General features: G+C 38.6%; 1 long non-coding RNA gene across 1 annotated transcript; it reads right to left on the bottom strand.

Moving 5' to 3' along the window:
• Window positions 1–20115: 20115 nt before the first annotated feature.
• Window positions 20116–21065, bottom strand: LOC129755743 (uncharacterized). The gene is made up of 3 exons (XR_008739319.1): window positions 20782–21065; window positions 20507–20716; window positions 20116–20430 (listed from the first exon to the last, which is right to left on the bottom strand). It is a non-coding gene; the product is annotated as an uncharacterized LOC129755743 (long non-coding RNA).
• Window positions 21066–21567: the final 502 nt, after the last annotated feature.

The following is a 21567-nucleotide window of genomic DNA, read 5'->3' as shown; positions in this document are numbered from 1 at the left end:
TAGCTTCAATCTTCTATTTAAAAACAATTTTTCGATATTTTTCACTTCTATGGAAGATAAAAAACTATGTTTTGTAAAACTGATACAGCGCGAGACCTAATGGTCGCGCATTGAAGCACAACTTTGATTATTATAACGTTATTCGGGAAAAGTTAGAAACCAAGCATTTGATTGCAAATCATTCGAATGGCCCGTGGGAACCGTTTTGAATATGTTTGACCTAACAGAGTTGGATAATTTAAGCAATGAATGTTAACATTTTCAACCCAACAGCTCGCAAAAGGACTCGAACCAAAAGGGAGCAAACGCATTTCTATTGACGCTAGCTTACAAATGATGATAAACCTATCTGACGTTCGGAGGTATTTTGAATAAATTCACGCCCGAGAATTGAAAGGAAAATCAAGGCCAAAAAAAACGCAGATAGACTTCCCCAGCAGCAGGTTGTCTATTTATCATATCACGCTTTCTTTCCATTTCCACGCGACTTTTCCGCAGGAATTTGAGAGTGTTTGGGAAGCACCAACAAAAAAAGACGTCATCATGAATAAAATATTTATGTCGGATAGCTCGGTTTTCCCACCGAGTAAAAAATCTTTTCCTTTTGAAGTGGGACAAAAAGCCCTTCTGGAAGCACGTGTTGAACTTTACAGCTTACTTGCCTAATGCCGGGATTTGGTCCTCTTTGAGGGGGTGGCTTCTTTCCCAACTGAATATTTGCCCGATGATAGAGTGATAACAACGTGTTTTTTTTTCTACAAGAAGAAAGTAATCACATTAACGAGATGAAAGAGATTGATAAGTTAATGCTGCTATGAAAGAGTTTTTGGTATCCGTCCAATTACCTACCTGTTTGCAAATCTTTTCAGTTGATCTACTTTGAGAGTATTTTCTATCAATTGTGAGCTGAGCTTAATCCGTTCAAGTTTTTTCATTTGGCGTACTCATTCAGTTGAATGGGAAGTTTTGAATATAGATGAAACTAATTTGAATCCTGATGCTCCTGAATCCTGAACTTAGAACTGAGAGTTCGATTTAATCATTCTGGTTTGGAAAAGTTGTTTACAAAATTCAAAATGTGACAGTACGAGAGTTCATCAACTCTTATATTCAACTCGATTACAAATTAAAAAAACTTAGGTTCATAATACCTAATCAAAACTCGTAACAGTTAAATAAATCTGATAACTGAACTTCAAAATTTCTTTATCATTCAGAGTTATCAAGTTTAAAAGATAACTGAATAATAAAAACCATAGAAAGATTACAGCTCCAAGTGAAGAATTTTGCAATTCCTAAATGTCAGTCTAGCAAAACTGTGTCAGTTGTCTCTGAAAGTTGTTTTATGGGTATGTACCTGGTACCAGGATTTTTGAGTGATTTTCGACGACTTGCCAAAGGCGAGAACAGCGCGATTGAAATTCAAAATATTGAAATTTTGAATCAACATTTGAACAGAGGAGATTTTATTTTATTATTTTATTGGATTTCTCGGTTTTTGGTCTTGTGTGGTGTGCCATCGTCTGAGTGCTTCTGCACCTCGGCATGTTCGCTTCGCAGGGCTTGCAGTTCTCCAGCAGATTGATATTTGCTTACCGGTATCTACTTCCTTCGGTCGGAATACTCAGAACCCACAGTCGGTGAAAAAGCTCATCTGTGCGATCTAGCGAGCAGCATTATCTCATCTGTTTTGGTGCCGTCAGAAAAGTGGTGCTTAAACTTATGATCGCCGAAAAGAAAGGACATCGGGCTGTTTAACCACTATTTAAACGTTGTATTAAAGACTCCGCTTCGAAAATTATAAATACACTCTAAAATACCTGTCATTTCGAAAATCGAGTAGTGTTCAACCAAATTTTGGCTGCGTACAGTTGTTTACTGCCAAGTGAAGTAAGCGTCCGCGGAGTGGAAAGTATAGTTTTATCAACAATATTTCGCCTATATTCAATCATATTGATGATTGACTCTCGACCAACTATATTTTTTAAGTATTCAACTATATTTGTATTATTGGTTTTATGAATTCAGCTATGAGTATGATAGCTTCAACTACAATTTTATGATTGATTCAACCATGAATATCTTAATTCAACTATATATACTGATTGATGTTGGGCAGTCAACCAAATAAGTTGTAGATTCAACTATACAGCAATGGTTGATTTAACTATAAATATGATTGAATCAATTATACCTCTATTATTGATTTAAAGCGTTCAACTAAATATTTTATAGTTTTTTTTATTAATCCTTTATTTGAAACGTATATTTCATAGTTGTTTTTATTATTTTTTTCATTCACTTTAATTTTCATTTTGGTTTTATACATTTTATGTTTATTTGAAAGCACAAACAAGATTATGCTTAGAATTATATGATAATGCTTCGTTCGGATTAACAGCCAGCACCTCCATTAGGGCATCTGTATTCGTGATCTATTATTGGGTCTAATTTATACAAGAATTGAACCAAAGAAATAAGATCCGATCCAATGAAAATACTGGCAACTGCACTCGTGTTCCATTAACTGTCAAACGGTTTAGAACTGTGTCAAATTGGATCCAAATCTTATCAGTTTTGGATCAATCCTTATACCAGCTCTAAAAAAAGTTGGGTTGAAACTGGTATAATAGATCACCAGTGCGGTTGCTCGGGTCGGAATTTGGGTCTAAACCGGCTGTTTGAACCACGGATACAGGTGCTCTTACTTTGGAATTGTCGAGCCATTTCTGCTTAATCAGTGCCACGCAACCGGGATGTCAATATCGATTCCTATAGTGGCATATTTTCCTTCTCTTAAAATTTAGTTGCTCGCACCTGACATCTGGCTAGAGTTAATCTGAAGGGAGGATAATTTTGTCACAATTTTATTTAAAAACCAAAAGTGCTATCCATCATACCTCCTTAGCTAATAATCTCCTGTTTAGCCATTGGTAAACAAAAGCTGCCTGCTGTTGAGGGCACACTAGCTAATCATATGTACATGTAGTGTTTGGATGTGTTGTAATTATTCAAGTATCACACAATCAATCATAAAAATATAATTGAAGTTACTATAAGTATAGTTCAATGTCTAAAATCAATCATACATACATTTGTAGTTGATTCTATCATATTTACAGTTTAATCAATTCTAGAGTTTGTTTTGATTTGGTCGAATGAGCCACCGATGTGTTTCGAGAAATTCGATGATGAAGTTTTGAAGCACCCCGCATGCTAAAATACCATATCTCAAACAGTCTATACGATACATCTACGGCTTCAGGAATAGTGATTGTATCGGTAAACGTAGCTGTTCTTCTAAACTGTACCTCACCAACAATAAGAACGAAATATGAACGTTCATGTGAAAACGTGATGTTATCCGGAAAGGTGATAAAACGATTTCTTTCAATTTTAATTAATCGTAAAACTGAACTCGAACCGTTACACATACCGTTCATCCAATCTGTCATATATGACATATACTCGCGTCAAAATGTACGAAACGCACGGTCAGAGATGCCAGATGGTTTTGTATAAAAATTGGTGCCCATTTATGAAAATTGTTTTATTTTTTAACTATCAATATACTAAACAAAGTTTGCACCTGATCAGATATTGATTTAGGCTGACATAGTGCACGCGATGCGATGCAAACCGGCGAATGGGAATGAATGCGGTGAACCACATTTGATGGAAATGTATGTGAATCGCCTAAAAACCTGACATACTAAATGCGGCGAAGCTGATGCCAATTTGTTCCGCTGCTCTAGTTTGCATTGGTCGCGTTCACTAATTCGCTCTCAGGCCGATGACATAGTGAGAGCGATGCGATGCGAATTTGCGAACGCGGCCTATGCGAACTCGAACGGCTATTGACGGCAACGGAAAATTGACATCTGCTTCGAACCGTTGAGTATGTCAGGTTTAAGCGATTTACATACATAACATACATAATTACAATTTTGGTTTATTTGTCATTTAAAAAATTCATGTTAAGAAACAACCAGCAATTACAAATTTGGCGTGTAGACTAGCATGTATGCAAAAAGACGACATAGAAACATCAAAGTTAAATATATTTTTTGTTTTCACATCTTAGTTTCATACCGGTACAATTTCGAAAAATCGGTCTAGTCGGCACCACTGCCGACAACGGAAGAGAAGAACACAAAAAAAAACAACAACTCTTTATTTTTCGCATTCCCCATCTCATAAGTTCTTCCATACCAACGGAAACAAACCAGCAACAAAAGTCCTCTCCGTTCGTCGAATTGAGATTTTTAAGACCCACCGGAAGAAGGACACCTGCGATGTTCGCAACTGGTAAGTTTAATTAGCATTTTGTGTCGATTCAATATATGAAATAGGTTTTTTTCTTAAATTTCAGCGACGGGAGCTGGAGGAGCAATGGCGACACGCTGGGAGGACCAATGTCCAGCAGTGACAAGCAGCGACCAGCAGCTACGCTAACGGACCTGACCTGACAATTTGCCACCGGTGTTCGTAAAAAACTGTGCCTCCGCAATAGCGATACCTCTAACAAGGATTTTTAATATGTCCCTGTCATCTGGAATTTTCCCGCAGGCGTGGAAAATAGCATCGATCACACCTGTGCATAAAAGCGGCAGCGCACATTCCGTCGAAAACTACCGTCCGATTTCAATCCTTAACTGTTTTGCGAAAGTACTTGAATCTCTAGTGTACGATGCTATATATCCGTCCATAGCTCAGTTAATTGATGGCGCTCAACATGGATTCATGAAAAAACGCTCAACAACCTCAAACCTTATGGCATTTACAAATTTTGTGATACCAAAACTCGAAAAACGTCAGCAAGTGCAAACTGTATACATCGATTTCTCTAAAGCTTTTGACCGCGTTCCTCACATACTGGTAATAGACAAACTTAGACACCTTGGACTTCCTGAGTGGATAACAAAGTGGCTCGCCTCGTATTTGACGTCCCGCTTGGCCTATGTTAGAGTCAACTCTTTCTGCTCTTCGAAGTTTTTGATACCATCCGGTGTTCCCCAAGGCAGTCATCTTGGGCCGTCAATATTCATACTGTTCGTTAACGATTTGTGTGACATGCTGACGTCGCATAAACTATTTTATGCAGACGACCTAAAGCTTTTCCGACAAATTATATCACCGCTGGACAGCGTCATGTTGCAGAATGATCTCGACGTTGTTATGAGATGGTGCAGTTTGAATGGAATGTTGGTGAACGTTGAAAAGTGCAAAACAATGAGTTTATCAAGAACCCGTAACGTGCATCAGTATAACTACACAATGGGTGATACCGCTCTTGAAACTGTTGACACAATTAAGGACCTCGGTGTTACCTTCGATAGACGGATGAGATTTCATACGCATATCACTACAATAACCGCCAAGGCTTATGCCATGCTAAGTTTCCTCCGTCGCAACACAATCCATTTCAACGACGTGTATGCACTTAAAACACTTTATTGTTCGATAGTCAGAAGTATACTTGAATACGCAGCACCAGTTTGGGCCCCGTTCCAACTGACTTTGAGTCAATCTCTCGAAGGAGTCCAGCGAGCGTTTGTTCGCTTTGCTCTTCGGAAACTTAACTGGAATCCCGAAGTCAGGACTCCCTATGAACATCGATGTAACCTGATCCATCTTGAAACGCTATCCCGTAGAAGGAAGTTTCTGCAGTGTTTATTCACATTCGACTTACTGAGCGGCAATATTGAAAACAACGATCTCCTGGATTGCATAAATTTGTATGCTCCTACACGCCCGCTGCGGAATCAAACGCTTCTTTGGATTCCATCTCATCGAACCACGTATGGCTACTACAATCCAATAGACACATGTAACCGTTATTTTAATGAGTGCGCTAGAATTTTTGATTTTGGTATGTCTAAGCAGTTATTTAAAAATAGGTTAAGGCATCTCTTAGAATAATAAGTCTGTGCGAAACAATATTTATTTCGAAGACCAATAAATAAATAAACGTACCGCCCATGTATTCCCGTAAAATAAGGCCTCCTCCTGGTGAAGGAGCTTATAATGAAATCATATAACCGTAAGTGGTACAAGTGGAGTAAATAAAGTTAATATTCATAAAATTTAGAAATGAGTTTGTTTTTGACATAAAGAAAATATTCATTTGTATGTGTGCGTGCTACATTCCCCTACGATTCAGAATACAGTATACGCATACATTGGAAGAACGTCAAATCGAATCGTTTTGCGACTATAACTGTTAAAGTTCAGTTACAAGGGAATTTTAAGAACAACTGTAACAAAAACAGTTCGATGCAAAAAATACGCTTCCATAAGCGATTCTTAGATTTTATCTAAACTGTTTCTAGAAAAGTCTCCCCATACAATTGTTTTAACAGTTTTAAACAGTAACATAACTTAACGCCATATTCAACAGACCGTCGTTTTGGAATTCAAGATAAGTGCAATGTTTTTTATGGTTTCAGATATCATTTTCTAAACGTTTTTTTACGCTGTTTCTAATCGTTTTATAACTACAACAGGAACTGTTGTGTTACAATATTTTTGTATTCGGGACATTTTTAATTCTAGTTTTTTCATCAAAGGTTGTTTGAAATTTTTAAAGTCGAAGCAGAAATGTATTTAAAATATACTAGTGTATTCGACAAAGTCATCAGTTTAGTTATTTCGACTGAAAATGTTCTTAAGACCTTTTGCATCTTCCACTTGGCACTAACGTCGTTTTGCTACCGCATAAATTTTATCATTAAATAAGATTGTATTTACCTGAAACTCCGTTACTCCCTTTGAAATTGCTTGTATAACGCAATCGGAAGCAGGGGTGATATGTAGAGGAACCCATTCAATGATGTTTGGAATCGGTGCTGCGACGGAATATATCATAGTAATGCTTTGAGTAGACTGGACATTGCTGGTTACTTGTAGTTACTCCGTTGACCGTTCGACAAATGAAGAAACTTATTCAAACTTTCAGGTGTTTTGACTGTCTCTGTAGAGGAAAAGAAATGAACATAATATTTTTCAAAGTCTAAAGTAACGTTTTCGAACTTACCTAGCGAAATATTGAAGCCATCTATTGTATTGAGATAGCTAGAACATCTTTTGTTGACGATTTCTTTCGAACTTCTAGAGTTTTATAGCTTTTACCGAAGCATTTTCTAAGAAAATGCATTAGGTCGCAAAAACCAAACACGCCGAACAGTTATTTTGCGACCTTTGTTTTGCAAGCAATTTAGAGCAGGGCAAAACGTCGCAAAAACCAAATTGCACTCAAAAATAAGAAAGTCATCATCCCTAAATTCAAATCATTTTGTAGAATGTAATAAAACCAAGTTTTTACCTAAAATAGAATACAGGTTTATCAATCGTTTGCAGCCAATAACACAATTTTGTTTATATTGGTTCATACGACGTAATCAAAACAAACTCTAGAATTATACAATTACAGTTGAATATATCATATTTTCTAGTTAAATGATGGAGAGGTCAACAAGGAATTTATAGTTGAATCTACTGTATCTATAATAGTAGAATGCCTAAAATCAATCATACAAATGGAGTTAAATCTATCATATTTACAGTTTAATCAATTATACCATTACAATTGAATCTATCAATTTCTCTCGTACGTATCTAAACCGGGCAAATCTAGGCAATTTTATTCAAAACCTGGCAAAATTCGGGCATTTGTTTTGAAAATTTTTAACCTTAAATCCAGCTACATTCAGGTAAATTTATTAAAAAGTACGGAATTATTCAAAAACGAAAAAATAAACTTTAAATTATAATAACTCAATTTGAATATTTTGCTAGATTTTGCAAATAAAGTGAAGGAAGCTGGAATAATCGGTCTTTTTCAACAAAATTCTGGTAACCGGGCTGGGCCGGATTTTTACCAAATTTTTTGTCAAACATTCGGAAAAGTCCGGGTAAAACCGGGCAATCTGGTTTTTCTAGTCTTAGTTTGCGAGCCTATGAGGCTCGGGTGGTTGTAACAAATATGTTGTTTTTGTCTGAAACCGCCTTTTTGTTTTAATCCAAAACTTTGAAGCTTGTTGTGTTTATTTGGTTGTGTTTGATTCCAAAATTTCAAAGGTAAACAAGTCATCGACAATCTTTTAGCTAAGCAAATCCGTATAGACTCTACCACCGGTGATTATAATTTGATGCAATATTCTAAGATGGGAATCACTTTAATTCATCAGCTGCGAGATGCGATTTCCGGTTCATCGCAAGGCAAAGCTTCCGTAGGTGGTGGTAGAAATTGGTGGCTCCAGAAAGCTGGAAAGGGAGGATGGTAAAGATAATCAACGGTTATATCAGTGCGGACAAACATTCGTTAGCCTGGTGAGGCAACACGAAATTAGCTTTTTCCTTCTCCAATTTCTGTATCTCTCGTTTTTCGGTCTCTCGATAGGTAGGTACTTGGAGTGTGTTCGTTTGATTGCAGAAATAGGAAAGTTTTTAGACGTTAGAATGTGTCGTGGATGATTTTCCTACGCTTGCTGATTAACTTTTTTAGATTCCAGTGTTCCAGTTTTCTGTAATCTCATTATAATTTAGATAGAAAAATAATATTTTGCAATATTTATTACAGAAAAAATTTCGATAAGTTTTTGACACAACCTGCTACTGCATCCGAAAAACTTGAAGGGAGTGGAGGCGTGCGGTAAGACCGCTGACGAATTATTTCCATACGAGATTCCTGGCCAAACGTTCGCTCTTTGCATTGGTAGACCTCGAGGTTAGAAAACGCGCTGACCAAAAATTAGTTTAAATTTCCTTGCCTTTCCTAACCCGGTGCAGAAGTTCCGGCATTCGAGGGATCGGAGAACAAATACTTAGTTTCGAGCATAATAATTTCGGTTGAGAAAGAGGAAATTTGAATCATGTTTATTTCTTCTTGGTTAACCAATTTAATTATTTCACAGTGTTGGCACATAAATTTCAGTGGCTGTAAGCTTGTCGGATTTCCATTTATTTTCTTGCCCGGATGATGCTACGAGCAAGTATTTGATTTCAATTTGATAGAAAACTGTCTTCCCCATGTTCTCAAACCTATATATTTTGAGCCAATTTCTTTTCTTGAAGTTTCTTAATTTGCTTTTTAAAATTATTTGATTGTTGTGGTAAAACTGATAAACTAGTAACTTTTTTTTTATTGATGCTGATCAGACTCGAGCAACGTTGTGTTTGATTTTCTGCGGTTGGATCGAATGACTCTAAATTAAGAATGACAGACAATAGAGTATGAATTACAGAAAATAATTTTGAGTCCTCATACTTAATTAAAACAAAAATAAACAAAAAAATATATTTGGTTTCAGAGTCAGGTTGATAAGCTCGGATTAGAAACTTATTGAAATCTTTATTCGGGTTACACCAAAGAACTAACATAGTTGCTATTTGCAACTTTTTTTTCACTTTGAATATTTGTGGTCTGGTGAACATATTCTAGAGATGCAATTTAAAGTCGTTTTTCTAATTTTCGAATAGTTTTCACTGAATCCCTCAGATGTTTCGGCGTAGGCGTAAGGATATTTAAAAATCCTATATTGACTGTCCTTCTTATTTCAGTAATATTGATGAAAGCAATCATATGTGAAGCCTTACACAACCTATACTTAGTTTTATTTGGATCTGCAATCAATAATTTAAAAGTTTCGACACAATTTCTATTATGTACTTCTAATATTGGGCAACCGTACAGTAGTAGCTTTACAGCACAATAGTTTTCATTATAATTGTTTTTTGTCATAAAAAGAGGCTGGGTTATTCAGCCGAGAATCATTACGCAGAAGAACATTTTGCAGAAGGTCAAATGGGTCGTTTGTCCAAGGGTTACTCAACCGAAGAGTATTCGGCCGAATGGATGTTAGGTCGACTGGTCGTTAGGTCTAATGGTCATTTGACCGAATGGACGATTATCAGGTAAAATGGGTATAAGTAAGGTTTCCAGAATTTTTTCAGCACGTATCCGAGCCGTACAAATCCGGACAATTTTATATAAAAACCAAAATTATGTAAGGGCCAGTGGTCATTAGGTCGAATGGAAGATAGTCTTCGGCTGGATAACCTTCGGCCTGCGAACGTGTTCAGCCAAGTGTCCTATTCGGCGTGAAAACCTACTTATAAGGTCTAGAAGCCCTATCGTATCCATTCAGCATGCCGTCCGGTAGGCCTCATGACTATTTGGCCTAACGAGTATTCGGCCTAGTGCCTATAATGAAACTAGAAGGGGATCCTGAGTTGACCTCTATCGAATTGACCTTTCCATCATATACCTTGAGTCCTGCTGCCTTGAAGAATTCGGCGAGTTCGTCGAGTTAGCTTTGCATGTCTTATTGATTTTGACTACAAAATCGTCAGCTAGGTCAAAATCGTCGTCATTGTCGAAGGACTCCACAGCAATCCCCGGTTCGTTGCACAGTCCATCGATCCCGTTGAGATCTCATCCATTTCGATGAAAAAAGTAGTGGTTATAAGATACATCTCTGCTTTACTCCAGCATTAATCGGGATTGGATTGGACAAGGCATACCGTCGCACAAGATCTTTCACGAAAATAACTCATACTGTGCTTCGATGAGATGGCTTTGTTTTTCTGGGACTCCTCGTCATCTAAGAGTAGCCCAGATGTTTTCATAGTTCAGTCGGTCGAATGATTTTTCGAAATCAACGAACACCAGCAAAAGAGAGTCATGGAATTCACTGAAATTCTAGTTGGTTGCCGTCGGAGAGAAGCGTTAACTTTCTCATGCATCCTGTTTAGGATAACTTTGCAGAGTACTCTGAGGGTTTTAGAGATCAACGTTATGCCATGCCAGTTATCACATTCTCTCAGGTTTCCTATCCTAAGGATTTTCACAAGAATACCCTGCATTCAATCGGCAGAGTCTGCTTATTTGAGCATCTCAGCAGGAATGCAATCGATTCTTGGTACTTTTTTGGACTTCATTATTTTATTTACATAGTATTCCGTCTCACGACATAACTTGACGAACATAATTCCTAAAATTCACTCGGTTCATAGCAACCGTTCTCCAATTTCTCGGGCACCCCACGTTCGCCAGATCACGCTCCACTTGGTCTAACCACCTCGCTCGTTGCGCCCCCGCTCGTCTTGTTCCTACCGGATTCGTAGCGAACACCTGTTTTGCAGGACAGTCGTCCGGCATTCTCGCAACATGTCCCGCCCAGCGTATCCGGCCAGCCTTCACCACCTTTTGGATACTGGGTTCGCCGTAGAGGCGCGCGAGCTCGTGGTTCATCCTTCGCCTCCACACTCCGTTCTCCTGTACGCCGCCAAAGATGGTTCTGGACTTCATATCTTTGATTAATATTGAAGGATGGCATCGCAGCTGAACTTATCAAAATGGGCCCGGACAAGTTGGCCGATTTCCTACACTGGTTGATGGTCCGGATTTGGGACACAGAACAGCTCCGGAGAAGTGGACGGAGGGGGTAATATGCCCCATCTACAAGAAGAGCGACAAATTGGACTGTGAGAACTACCGAGCGATAACTGACCTCAATGCCGCCTACAAAGTGCTGTTCCTAATCCTACTTCGCCGCCTGACGCCACAAGCAAACAGATTCGTGGGAAGTCACTAGGCCGGCTTCATGAAGGGATGATCAACGACGGATCAGATCATCACATTACGGCAAATCCTCCAAAAATGCCGTACACAGCAAGTCTTTACGCACCATCTATTCATCGACTTCAAGGCCGCATAAGAAACGATCGACGAACTATGGCAAATCATGGACGAGAACGGCTTTTTCGAGAAGCTGACCAGCCTGATCAAGAAGACGATGGATAGAGCGCAGTGCTGTGTGCGGATTTCAGGTGAATTGTCGAGTTCATTCAAATCGCGCAGGGGGCTTCGACAAGGCATCCTGCATGATGTTCAAATGCGGGGCATGATTTTCAACAGATCCAGTCAACTTATCTGCTGCCGATGACATTGATATAGTCAGTAGATCATCTGGGGCGGTGGAGGAGACCTACCGCAAACTGAAACGCGAAGCAGGAAGGATTGGGTTGATGATTAATACGTCCAAGACGAAGTACATGATGGGTTGCGGATCCGAGACCGACCGAACCCGTTTGTCCAGTAATAAAAAGGTCATAATCGACGGCGACGTGCTGGAGATAGTCGAAGACTTATCTCGGCTCACTGGTGACCGCAGACAATGACACCAGCCGTGCAATCCGGCGGCGAATGATCAGCGAAATGGACTACTATGGACTGCACAAGCAACAGCAGTCGAGAAGACTTAGCCCTCGCACAAAGTGTAACCTGTACACAACGCTCATTAGACCGATTGTCCGCTACGAGCACGAGACGTGTATATTGCTCGATGAGGACCTGAGCACACTTGGAGTATTCGAGCGACAAGTGTTAAAAACCATCTTTGGCGGCGTACAAGAGAACGGAGTGTGGAGGCGAAGGATGAACCACGAGCTCGCGCGACTCTACGGCGAACCCACCCAACAAACATTTTTGCTGATTAAAAACGCCAATTCACTGATCGGATGCTGTTTTGAGGTGCTGATTGCTGTTTCAGTTTTCTGGCTGAAGAAAGAAATATTTCAGCGCTGTTTCAGCGTACACTGAGGTTTTTTTTTACGCGGTATTTCGTCCCACGTAAAAAAAAACCGCGTAAAAAAAACCGCGTTAATTCGAAAATCCGCGTAAAAAAAACCGCGTTAATTCGAAAATCCGCGTAAAAAAATCCGCGTTAATTCGAAAATCCGCGTAAAAAAAACCTCGTTAATTCGAAAATCCACGTAAAAAAACCCCGAAATTCGAAAATCCACGTAAAAAATCCATTTTAATTAACAAATTTGCGCAAAAAATAGCACGTTACTAAAAAACGCGTGAGAACCATAATTATTTGAAAATTTGCGTACAATGATAGTTTATTTTTAAGATAAAAAACAAAATCAATTAGATTAATAGAATAGTAGAATATAGTGAGGCTTATTTGACAGTGTGGAATTCAGATCGCCTCATGTCTCAGGTCTCATGTTCCATGTCTCAGGTCTTAGGTCTCATGTCTCATGTCTCAGGACTCATGTTTTAGGTATCATGTCTCAAGTCTGATGTCCCATGTCTCAGGTTTCAGGTCTCATGTCTCATGTCTCATGTCTCATGTCTCATGTCTCATGTCTCATGTCTCATGTCTCATGTCTCATGTCTCATGTCTCATGTCTCAGGTCTCAAGTCTCAGGTCTCATGTCTCATGTCTCGTGTCTCAGATCTCGAGTCTCATATTTCAGGTCTCAAATCTCAGGTCTCATGTCTCAGGTCTCAAGTCTCAGGTCTCAGGTCACAGATCTCAAGTATCACGTTCTTAGTCTCAGAGCTAAGATTTTCCCAACTGCAAAAAGATTCTAAGTGTTTTCCTTTGAAAAAGGTTTAGAATATTTTCTCTGAAAAACCGCGTTAATTCAAAAATCCGCGTAAAAAAAAACCGCGTTAATTCGAAAATCCGCGCAAAAAAAATCGCGTTAATTCGAAAATCCGCGTAAAAAAACCCACGTAAAAAAACCGTGTAAAAAAAAACGCGTAAAAAAAACCTCAGTGTATAAGGAAGTTTTATTTCAGCCAATCTTCCAACGAATCTTCCAAGCATCGCTCAACACGTCTACGTTCCCCTCTATATGGAAAGAAGCCTACATGTTTCCGGTCTACAAGAAAGGCGACAGGAGGAATGTCAACAACTACCGCGGTATTTCTGCCTTATGCGCTATTGCCAAGTTATTTGAGCTGGTTGTTTTAGACCCTATCTTCTCGTACTGCAAACCATATTTTTCTAATGATCAACATGGCTTTATGCCTAAGCGCTCTACGACCACAAACTTGCTGGCGTTTACGTCTAAGGTGCAAGACAGTTTTGCTTCAGGATTCCAAACAGACGTCATCTACACCGACCTGTCAGCCGCTTTCGACAAAGTGAACCATGAAATTGCTATCGCCAAACTCGATCGCATTGGTTTTTGTGGGTCTCTACTGAAATGGTTTCGCAGCTACCTGGTAGGTCGGAAACTTACTGTCCGAACGGGAGAATCCTTCTCCAACCAGTTTTTCGCCACCTCTGGAGTGCCTCAAGGGAGCCATTTAGGACCAATACTGTTCTTGGTTTATTTCAACGACGTGCTGTTACTCCTCGATGGACCAAAATTAGCTTACGCAGACGACCTGAAGTTGTTTCATCCCATCTCCGGCCCTGACGATGCCAAGTTCCTGCAGGACCAGTTCAACCTCTTCGCCTCCTGGTGCGATGTCAATTGTCTGCCTTTGAATCGTAGTAAATGCGCAGCAATTTCTTTTTCCCGTAAGCGGCTTCCATCAAATGCAGCGTATTTTCTCGGCGGCGAGGCTATTGCTCGAGTTGAGCACGTGAAAGATCTTGGTGTCATTCTTGACAGACGGATGGATTTCAAGATTCACACCAATTACATCGTCGATAAAGCTTCTAGAAGCCTAGGTCTATTGTTTCGCATGGCGAAAGACTTCAAAGATATTTACTGCTTGAAGAGTCTTTATTGCAGTTTGGTTCGTTCGATCCTCGAATACGCCTCTGCTATCTGGTGCCCTTATTACCAAAACGGCTCTGAGCGTATTGAGGCTATCTAACGGCGCTTTATGAGATTCGCCCTTCGTCACCTGAGCTGGCAAGACCCGTTCCGACTTCCCAGCTACGAGAGCCGCTGTCGTTTAATCGACATTGACACGCTGCAAGCCCGCAGAACCGCCGCACGAGCCTCTGTCGTGGCTGATTTGCTTACATCCAGAACTGATTGTCCCGCACTGTTGGAAGGTCTTCAACTCAACATACGACCACGTGGTTTGAGAAATCGTGATTTCCAGCTCTACGTCCCTCTTCGTTTGAATAATTATGGGGCTAACACAGCACTTATAGGTGTAATCAAGACATTCAACCGCTACTCCGAACATTTCGATTTTGACGTTTCGAGGGATGCATTCCGAAGAAAAATCCTTAAAGCTCTAAGTTTTGTGTAGACCATTGTATTTGTAGTGTCTTTAATTTTAATTTTTAATTTTATCATTAGGATCAATATGTGATCTGTTGATGTACAATAAATAAACAATAGAAAGTAGAGGAAAATTGGCTGAAGAATAACTCGTTCAGCCTTTGTCCAACCATTTTTGACACCTTCAAATTTGACAGCCGTCAGCTGTGCAAGGGTAGTTTCGAAAGCGTCTTTCAGCAATACCAAACTTTTTGTTATTAATGACGGATCAAAATAATTATCTTTTGAATCGTCTAATGATTCGAAATTTCTCATTTTGCATGATAAAATGGCCTTGCCGGGAAATTAACATTTTATTCTCGTAGCAATTTCAATTTCTTCATATGAAATTGACCTTGGTTGAGAAATATTTTGGTCGCTTAAGAGCGACACTTTTCTGTTCCTTCGCAGAATGCATGGTTGGTTCTGCCTTCTGCGGCATGAGACCAACAAGTGGTAGGTTCAAAGTTCGAGACAAGTTCAAATGAAGAAAAAATAACAAGGGAGGGGAAAATTAGCTGGCAAACATCGGACAAACAACATTTTTTTTGTTTTTTTTTGTTGCTCCGTCAATTGACGTTTCATGTGGTTTCATGTCATCTTCGCTGATTAATTTCTCCAGATCTCGATGTTTAAGGGCTGAACAGCAGCTTCTCTCTGAATTTGGGTTGCCTTCTTTCAGCAAGATAGCTGATTTAAAATTAGAACTAAACAATGTTTCAGCGGTTGTTCAGCAAAAAATGTTTGTTGGGCAGTATCCAGAAGGTGGTGAAAGCTGGCCGGATACGCTGGGCGGGACATGTTGCGAGAATGCCGGACGACTGTCCTGCAAAACAGGTGTTCGCTACGAATCCGGTAGGAACAAGACGAGCGGGGGCGCAACGAGCGAGGTGGTTAGACCAAGTGGAGCGTGATCTGGCGAACGTGGGGTGTCCTGGAAATTGGAGATCGATTGCCATGGACCGAGTGAATTTTAGGAATTATGTTCGTCAAGTTATGTCATGAGATGGAATACTATGTAAATAAAAATGATGCGCTAAAAACAGAGTTATGTAGCTTTGGAACATGGTAGTTTTTTATTTACAAAAAAATCTAACCGAATCTAAGTCGGAAAATAAAAATGTAAGAAATCGAAAAAACACGTGTTTTTCAGTCGTAAAAATGTACCAAATTTTAATGTCCATAATATTTTTTTTTACTTTATTATTCAAAAACCGAAGAAGTTTAAGAAAAACTGTTGACATATTTTCAAGCACATGAAACTGTCAAAGTTCGCGAAGGAATATCTGGTTTGGCCAGCCATCTCTACCTGTGGCTTGAAAAGCAGCATTTTCATAGCTTCCGGGACTGTCAACCAAGAAATTTACGTGAAAGAGTGTTTGAATAAACGTCTGCTGCCTTTCCTGAAGAAACACGGTTGTTCCGTACTGTTTTGGCCGGATTTGGCATCTTGCCATTATGGTAAACAGGCCATGGAGTGGTACGCCACCAACAACGTGCAGGTGGTTCCCAAGGACAAGAACCCTCCCAACACGCCGGAGCTCCACCCAATTGACAAATACTGGGCTATTGTCAAGCGGAACTAAAGAAGACCAAAAAACTGCTAATAGGACGAGCAGCAGTTCAAGGCAAACTGGCGTTCTGCGGCGAAGAAGGTGGACAAGGTGGCTGTACAAAATCTGATGGCAGGGGTTAAGCGTAAGGCCCGGCAATTCGGATTTAGAAAAGCGGAAGCCTAACTGAATATTTTTCCTGAATTTTATACTAATTAAACTTGAAAAAGAAATTTAATTTGATTTTTTAAATAAACGATATCACCGATTTACACGCGTTTACCCTTGAAGAAATTTTGACCTTATCACCCTTTACTTTAGTTAGACAAAATCCAAGATTCATCAACCACATTTTGAATCAGAAGCGTCAAAAGTGATACTTCTGTAATGATTAATTACAAGGTTAAAAATAACGTTTTAGAATTTATCTTCGAGTCATTGAACATAAAAATCAGCGACTGATGTTGAAATAAAACATCAAGTAAGCAAAATTTCAAAATCACATAATCTGTATTTGCATACACAAAAAAAACTGTTCCCTACATGATGCAAAATGTATCTCCATTTTTCACCTCCCATTGTAGCTGTAGCTTGTAGCCATTCAGGTCACTAACAAACAATGGAAACAACGTGCCGTCCTTCCAACCTTCAAGAATCTGCCCTGAGCAGAAACAATCTTCTCATTCATCTGCCGTTATCGGAAAATCGCCTGCGGTGTGCTGTAAAAGAAAACGTTTTGTCTCCTCCCCGACTGTTATTGTGTCATCTGATTTGTCCCAGCCCAGTGCAGGTTTCTTCTTCTTAGTCCGAATCGAAAACACTGCTGCGGCTGCTGCTTCTTCTGCGAGGATTAGGAGGGGGTCCTTGATGTTGATCTCGATATGCTGCGGTGATGGCGGACTGATGAACTGTTTTGTTATCTTTTCCCAACCCTCGGCCCTCGACAGATACTGAGTCTGTCCTCTCAAGTGTAGGAGCGTGACAAATTTGAGATTCTCCAGCTGTTACACAATCGAGCGTCGAGACTTTCGGCCATTGTAAATAGGGCCCCCGTTTGATTGACAAAGCACAAGTGCAGTGCCTTCGGAAATTTTATCGATATCGATGGGAAACAAATGTTCACTAAATTTTTCTTGCACGAAACGATCTCAGAAAAGCTGCATGAAATATTGAGACATTTTTTTCTATATGACGAGCTTCTGTCAAAATAGAGTTATGGTTTTCGATCGATATGTTTTGTATTTTTTTTCTTTATTATAGAGACTTTCAGCCTAATGTTTTGTATTGCAAACATACAAACAATCACTTAATAAGCGATCAGTCGATAAAATTTGAAGTATTTTTTGCGAAAGGACAATAGAATTTAAATAATAAAAGGCGTTAAATTGATACAAATAGTCTACCTCAAAAATGACTCCAATTCTCCCTCTTAGCGCTAAAAGTGACAATAATTAATTAATTTTACATGCAAAATAAATTCGATAAATCATTTATCGCGCGACTTCCCCTGCAAATAAATAATATTCAAATTTTATTTGCAATTTTTCGGTGCACCGGATGTCATTGACAGCGCAACAAGAACTAGCTTGAAGGTTAGTGAAGGTCGGTTTAAAGTTCAGGAACAAATTATTATGACTCAAACACCTGTTAGTAGATTTTAGATTATCTATCTTAAAACTACTTTAAGAAAATCTTATAAAGAGAAAGGCAAATGTCCGATACAATTCCATAATTCGTCAAAAGTAGTGAACTTGAATATCGACACTTGTTAAGCCACCTCGGCGAGCTGCAAATACAGAGATTAATTTTTCGTTTCTTTTCGTTCCTGCTTCCTCTTTCCAACGATTTCAATTCGACAATTGGTCTGGGCTAACCGTTCGGAAAAATTCGATTCGCAGCTGCTGGTGGGTAATTTGAATAAATGCATCCGAGCGCCACCCCCTTTTCCCCGTTTCCATATCTTTCTGATAGCTGCATCGGAATGGTTCGGCGAAATTAATACTACGCGACTTTTGAACTCGTAGAAACTGACATGTTCGACATGTTGCTAGTTGGTACACCTTCATTCAACATGTGTCACCCCCGATGATTAACGGAAAATTTGGGAGTAGTGTTTTCCTGTCTTTGCTTTCGACGTTGAATTTGATTAATCTATTTTGAACTGGCCATGTGCTCCCTGTTAAAAGAACTTATAAAAAAATGAAACAATTTTTTGACTAAGAGAAATTTTTCGAAACAATAGCTGGTAGGTAACATGAATAAATAATCGACTGCTACCTTTAAAAAATCGTCAAAAATTCTGTGTTACGTAATTTGAAAATCCAATGTTCCAAAAATGTGCAAATAATGTTAACTTTCCAATCTTCTTTTCAAATTTTATATGGTGTGACCAAAACAAATTTGACGCTTATTGATTGAAAAGTACGGTTTTTACTCCACTTTTTTGCATTTTTTGTGGTCATGATCTTTAAACATTTCAAAAAAATATATTCTTTAGTGCAACGTATAGCTTCTAACTACAGCATCTTGTACGCTAAGTAAATTTTTATTAGCATTCCGTAGCTGATCTACACAGCAAAAATTATTTTCTGTAAAATTACAGTAAATGTCCTGTAACAAAAAGGAGCAGGACATCTACCGTTATTTTACAGGTCGAGGACATTTATTTTTCAGTGACCATAAAAAATTACAGACCTATAAATTGAAATGGCCTGTAATCGCAAGCGACCTGTAATTGCAAGTGACCTGGATTTCCAAGCTACCTGTAAAACAATATGCACGTAATTTAATTGTTTTGATGTACTACAATACAGTGGAATTTCATTGTTGAATAAAACAAAATTTTATTCGCACATACATAATTTATTTATTTATACATAATTTATTTATTATTATAGATGAACCTACCTATAATAAAGGTAAAAAAAGTTATTACCATTCACAGCAAAAATTATTTACTGTAATGTTACAACAAACATTCTTTAAGAAAATGGAACTTTATGGCGACATTTTGATTCGAAAAGATCCAAGCAATAAATTAGTAAGTTTTTAAAAGACAAGCCAAAATACGAATATTAACCGATGTCTTTTGTAATTTCGGTTATTTCCGTTCTCATTTTTGCTAACTTATTTCAAACCGACAACCATTCTAAAATATGTATGTCTTTTCTAAAGTTTTTCCAAAGTAAATATAATACTATACTTACTGAATTTAAATGATCAAAGCATCAAACATCCCTCTCCTGAGCAATCATGTCGTTTTCCTAGCCTTAATTAACATCAATAATCTTACAAACTAACAGGGCGATCATATTATCGACAAGCTGCAAAACTAGCGCATAACCTTAGCTCGACACCTAAGTATATGTTGTAAGAATTTTTGCCGACTTTTGGGAAACATAATGCGCAACTTAAGAGCAGAACTAATTAGAATAGGTATTTATGAATCAAATGTTCAAAGACCATATGAAGAAATCATGTTCAGCTCAACGATGACTGAAGCAACCGAAAGTTGAGTGTCTGCAAAAACTACCACCAAGTGGGACATTATCTCCAGTTCCGAAAAAAAAATTATCGTAAGTACTGAACGATTTTCTTCTTGAGCTGTTCGAGTTCCTCGGATTAGAAGTGTTAGTTGCAAATAGGCTTAAAGTGATGATTAATAATTACTACCTTGCCGGTACAACTTAGGCCTGAAGGTTTTCATAAATTTTGAAGCATGACACAACAATCGGGAGATCAATGGCAAGAGTTGCTTGCTGCGCGATTCACTGATGTGTTTCCTTTTCCCGGCCATTTCGTTTGCAGACGAGTTGATCTGTACCGGTGTCAGAATCATGTTCACTGTGTTCTGAAATTATCATTCTAAATTAGGTTACTCATCTTAAAGAAAAACTATACAATGCAATGCAAATGATTGAATTTACCTTTCCCGATGCGTTCCAATTGAGGCTCATGGTTTATTTTTCTATGCGAGTACCAAAAACTGTTTCCTTCTTCCATTGGAAGCAAAATGACGTAGCTTGGTGGACTGTTTCATGATCTTTTGTGTACCTTTTCTTCCAAATTCCGTCTCCGATTTTCCACATTATTCCTTTCATTTGAAACAAGCCATATTTGAAACATTTTCCGGTTATCTACAATAAATAAATTCTGTTGAAAAATAGTCCTGGCTTGATTTCTGCCGGGATAAATCACTTACCTCTAGATACTTTAACATTTCTGGATCGTTGATAATATTCCGCTGTCCGGAAAGATTACTGCTTTGATTCTTTGGCCTTGCAAGGTTTCGTCATGAAAAGTTTGGGTCAATTTTGGGTCTGTTCTTCAGCTACTTTAGCAAGTTGCGATCAGTTTGCAAAGATGATGTTCAAACTGTTTTTTCATGCACAGCACTATTCTACAGCTGGTCGCAAGAATGAATACAACAAGATAACAAACAAACTTCCCGACCATCGATCACGGTAATTTATTCTATTGCAGCAACCACCGGAGTTGCTCCGGCTCGGCAGCCGGCACAAAACAAAACCAAAAAAAAACTTCTTCTTTTCCTCATAAACCGTCCGTGCGCGCACCTTTTGACGTTTCATTTTTGGTGCCTGACTGGGATGCCAGGAGCACCTAAATATGTGCAATTGAAAATTATTGTGCCGTAAATATAAATAGTTTTTCAATTACTTTCGGACGAATCAACTTAAAATTACGTGGTTCTTTCATTACAGATTGTTTTATTTTAAAGGAAGTCGTTTTCAATGACACGTAATAGTCATTATTTTTTTCTGTGTACAGTCTTTTTTCGATGCATGTTTTTCGGATTTTTTTTTCTTAAACTTTGAATAACAGAAAACTGAAATGTTATAGGTGAGTAATGTCTGAGAAACTCATTTGAGATACATCACGAGATTCTGTGCTCTGTACTTTTATGAAAAATAATCAATTAACATTGCAGAAATGAGTGTGAAATTTAGAAAAAAAAATCGTAAAATAT

Source organism: Uranotaenia lowii, chromosome 1 (assembly GCF_029784155.1).
Source record: "Uranotaenia lowii strain MFRU-FL chromosome 1, ASM2978415v1, whole genome shotgun sequence".
Lineage (NCBI taxonomy): Eukaryota > Metazoa > Arthropoda > Insecta > Diptera > Culicidae > Uranotaenia > Uranotaenia lowii.
Note: the sequence above shows the minus strand (reverse complement) of the source record. Positions and strands in the feature narration are given on the sequence as shown.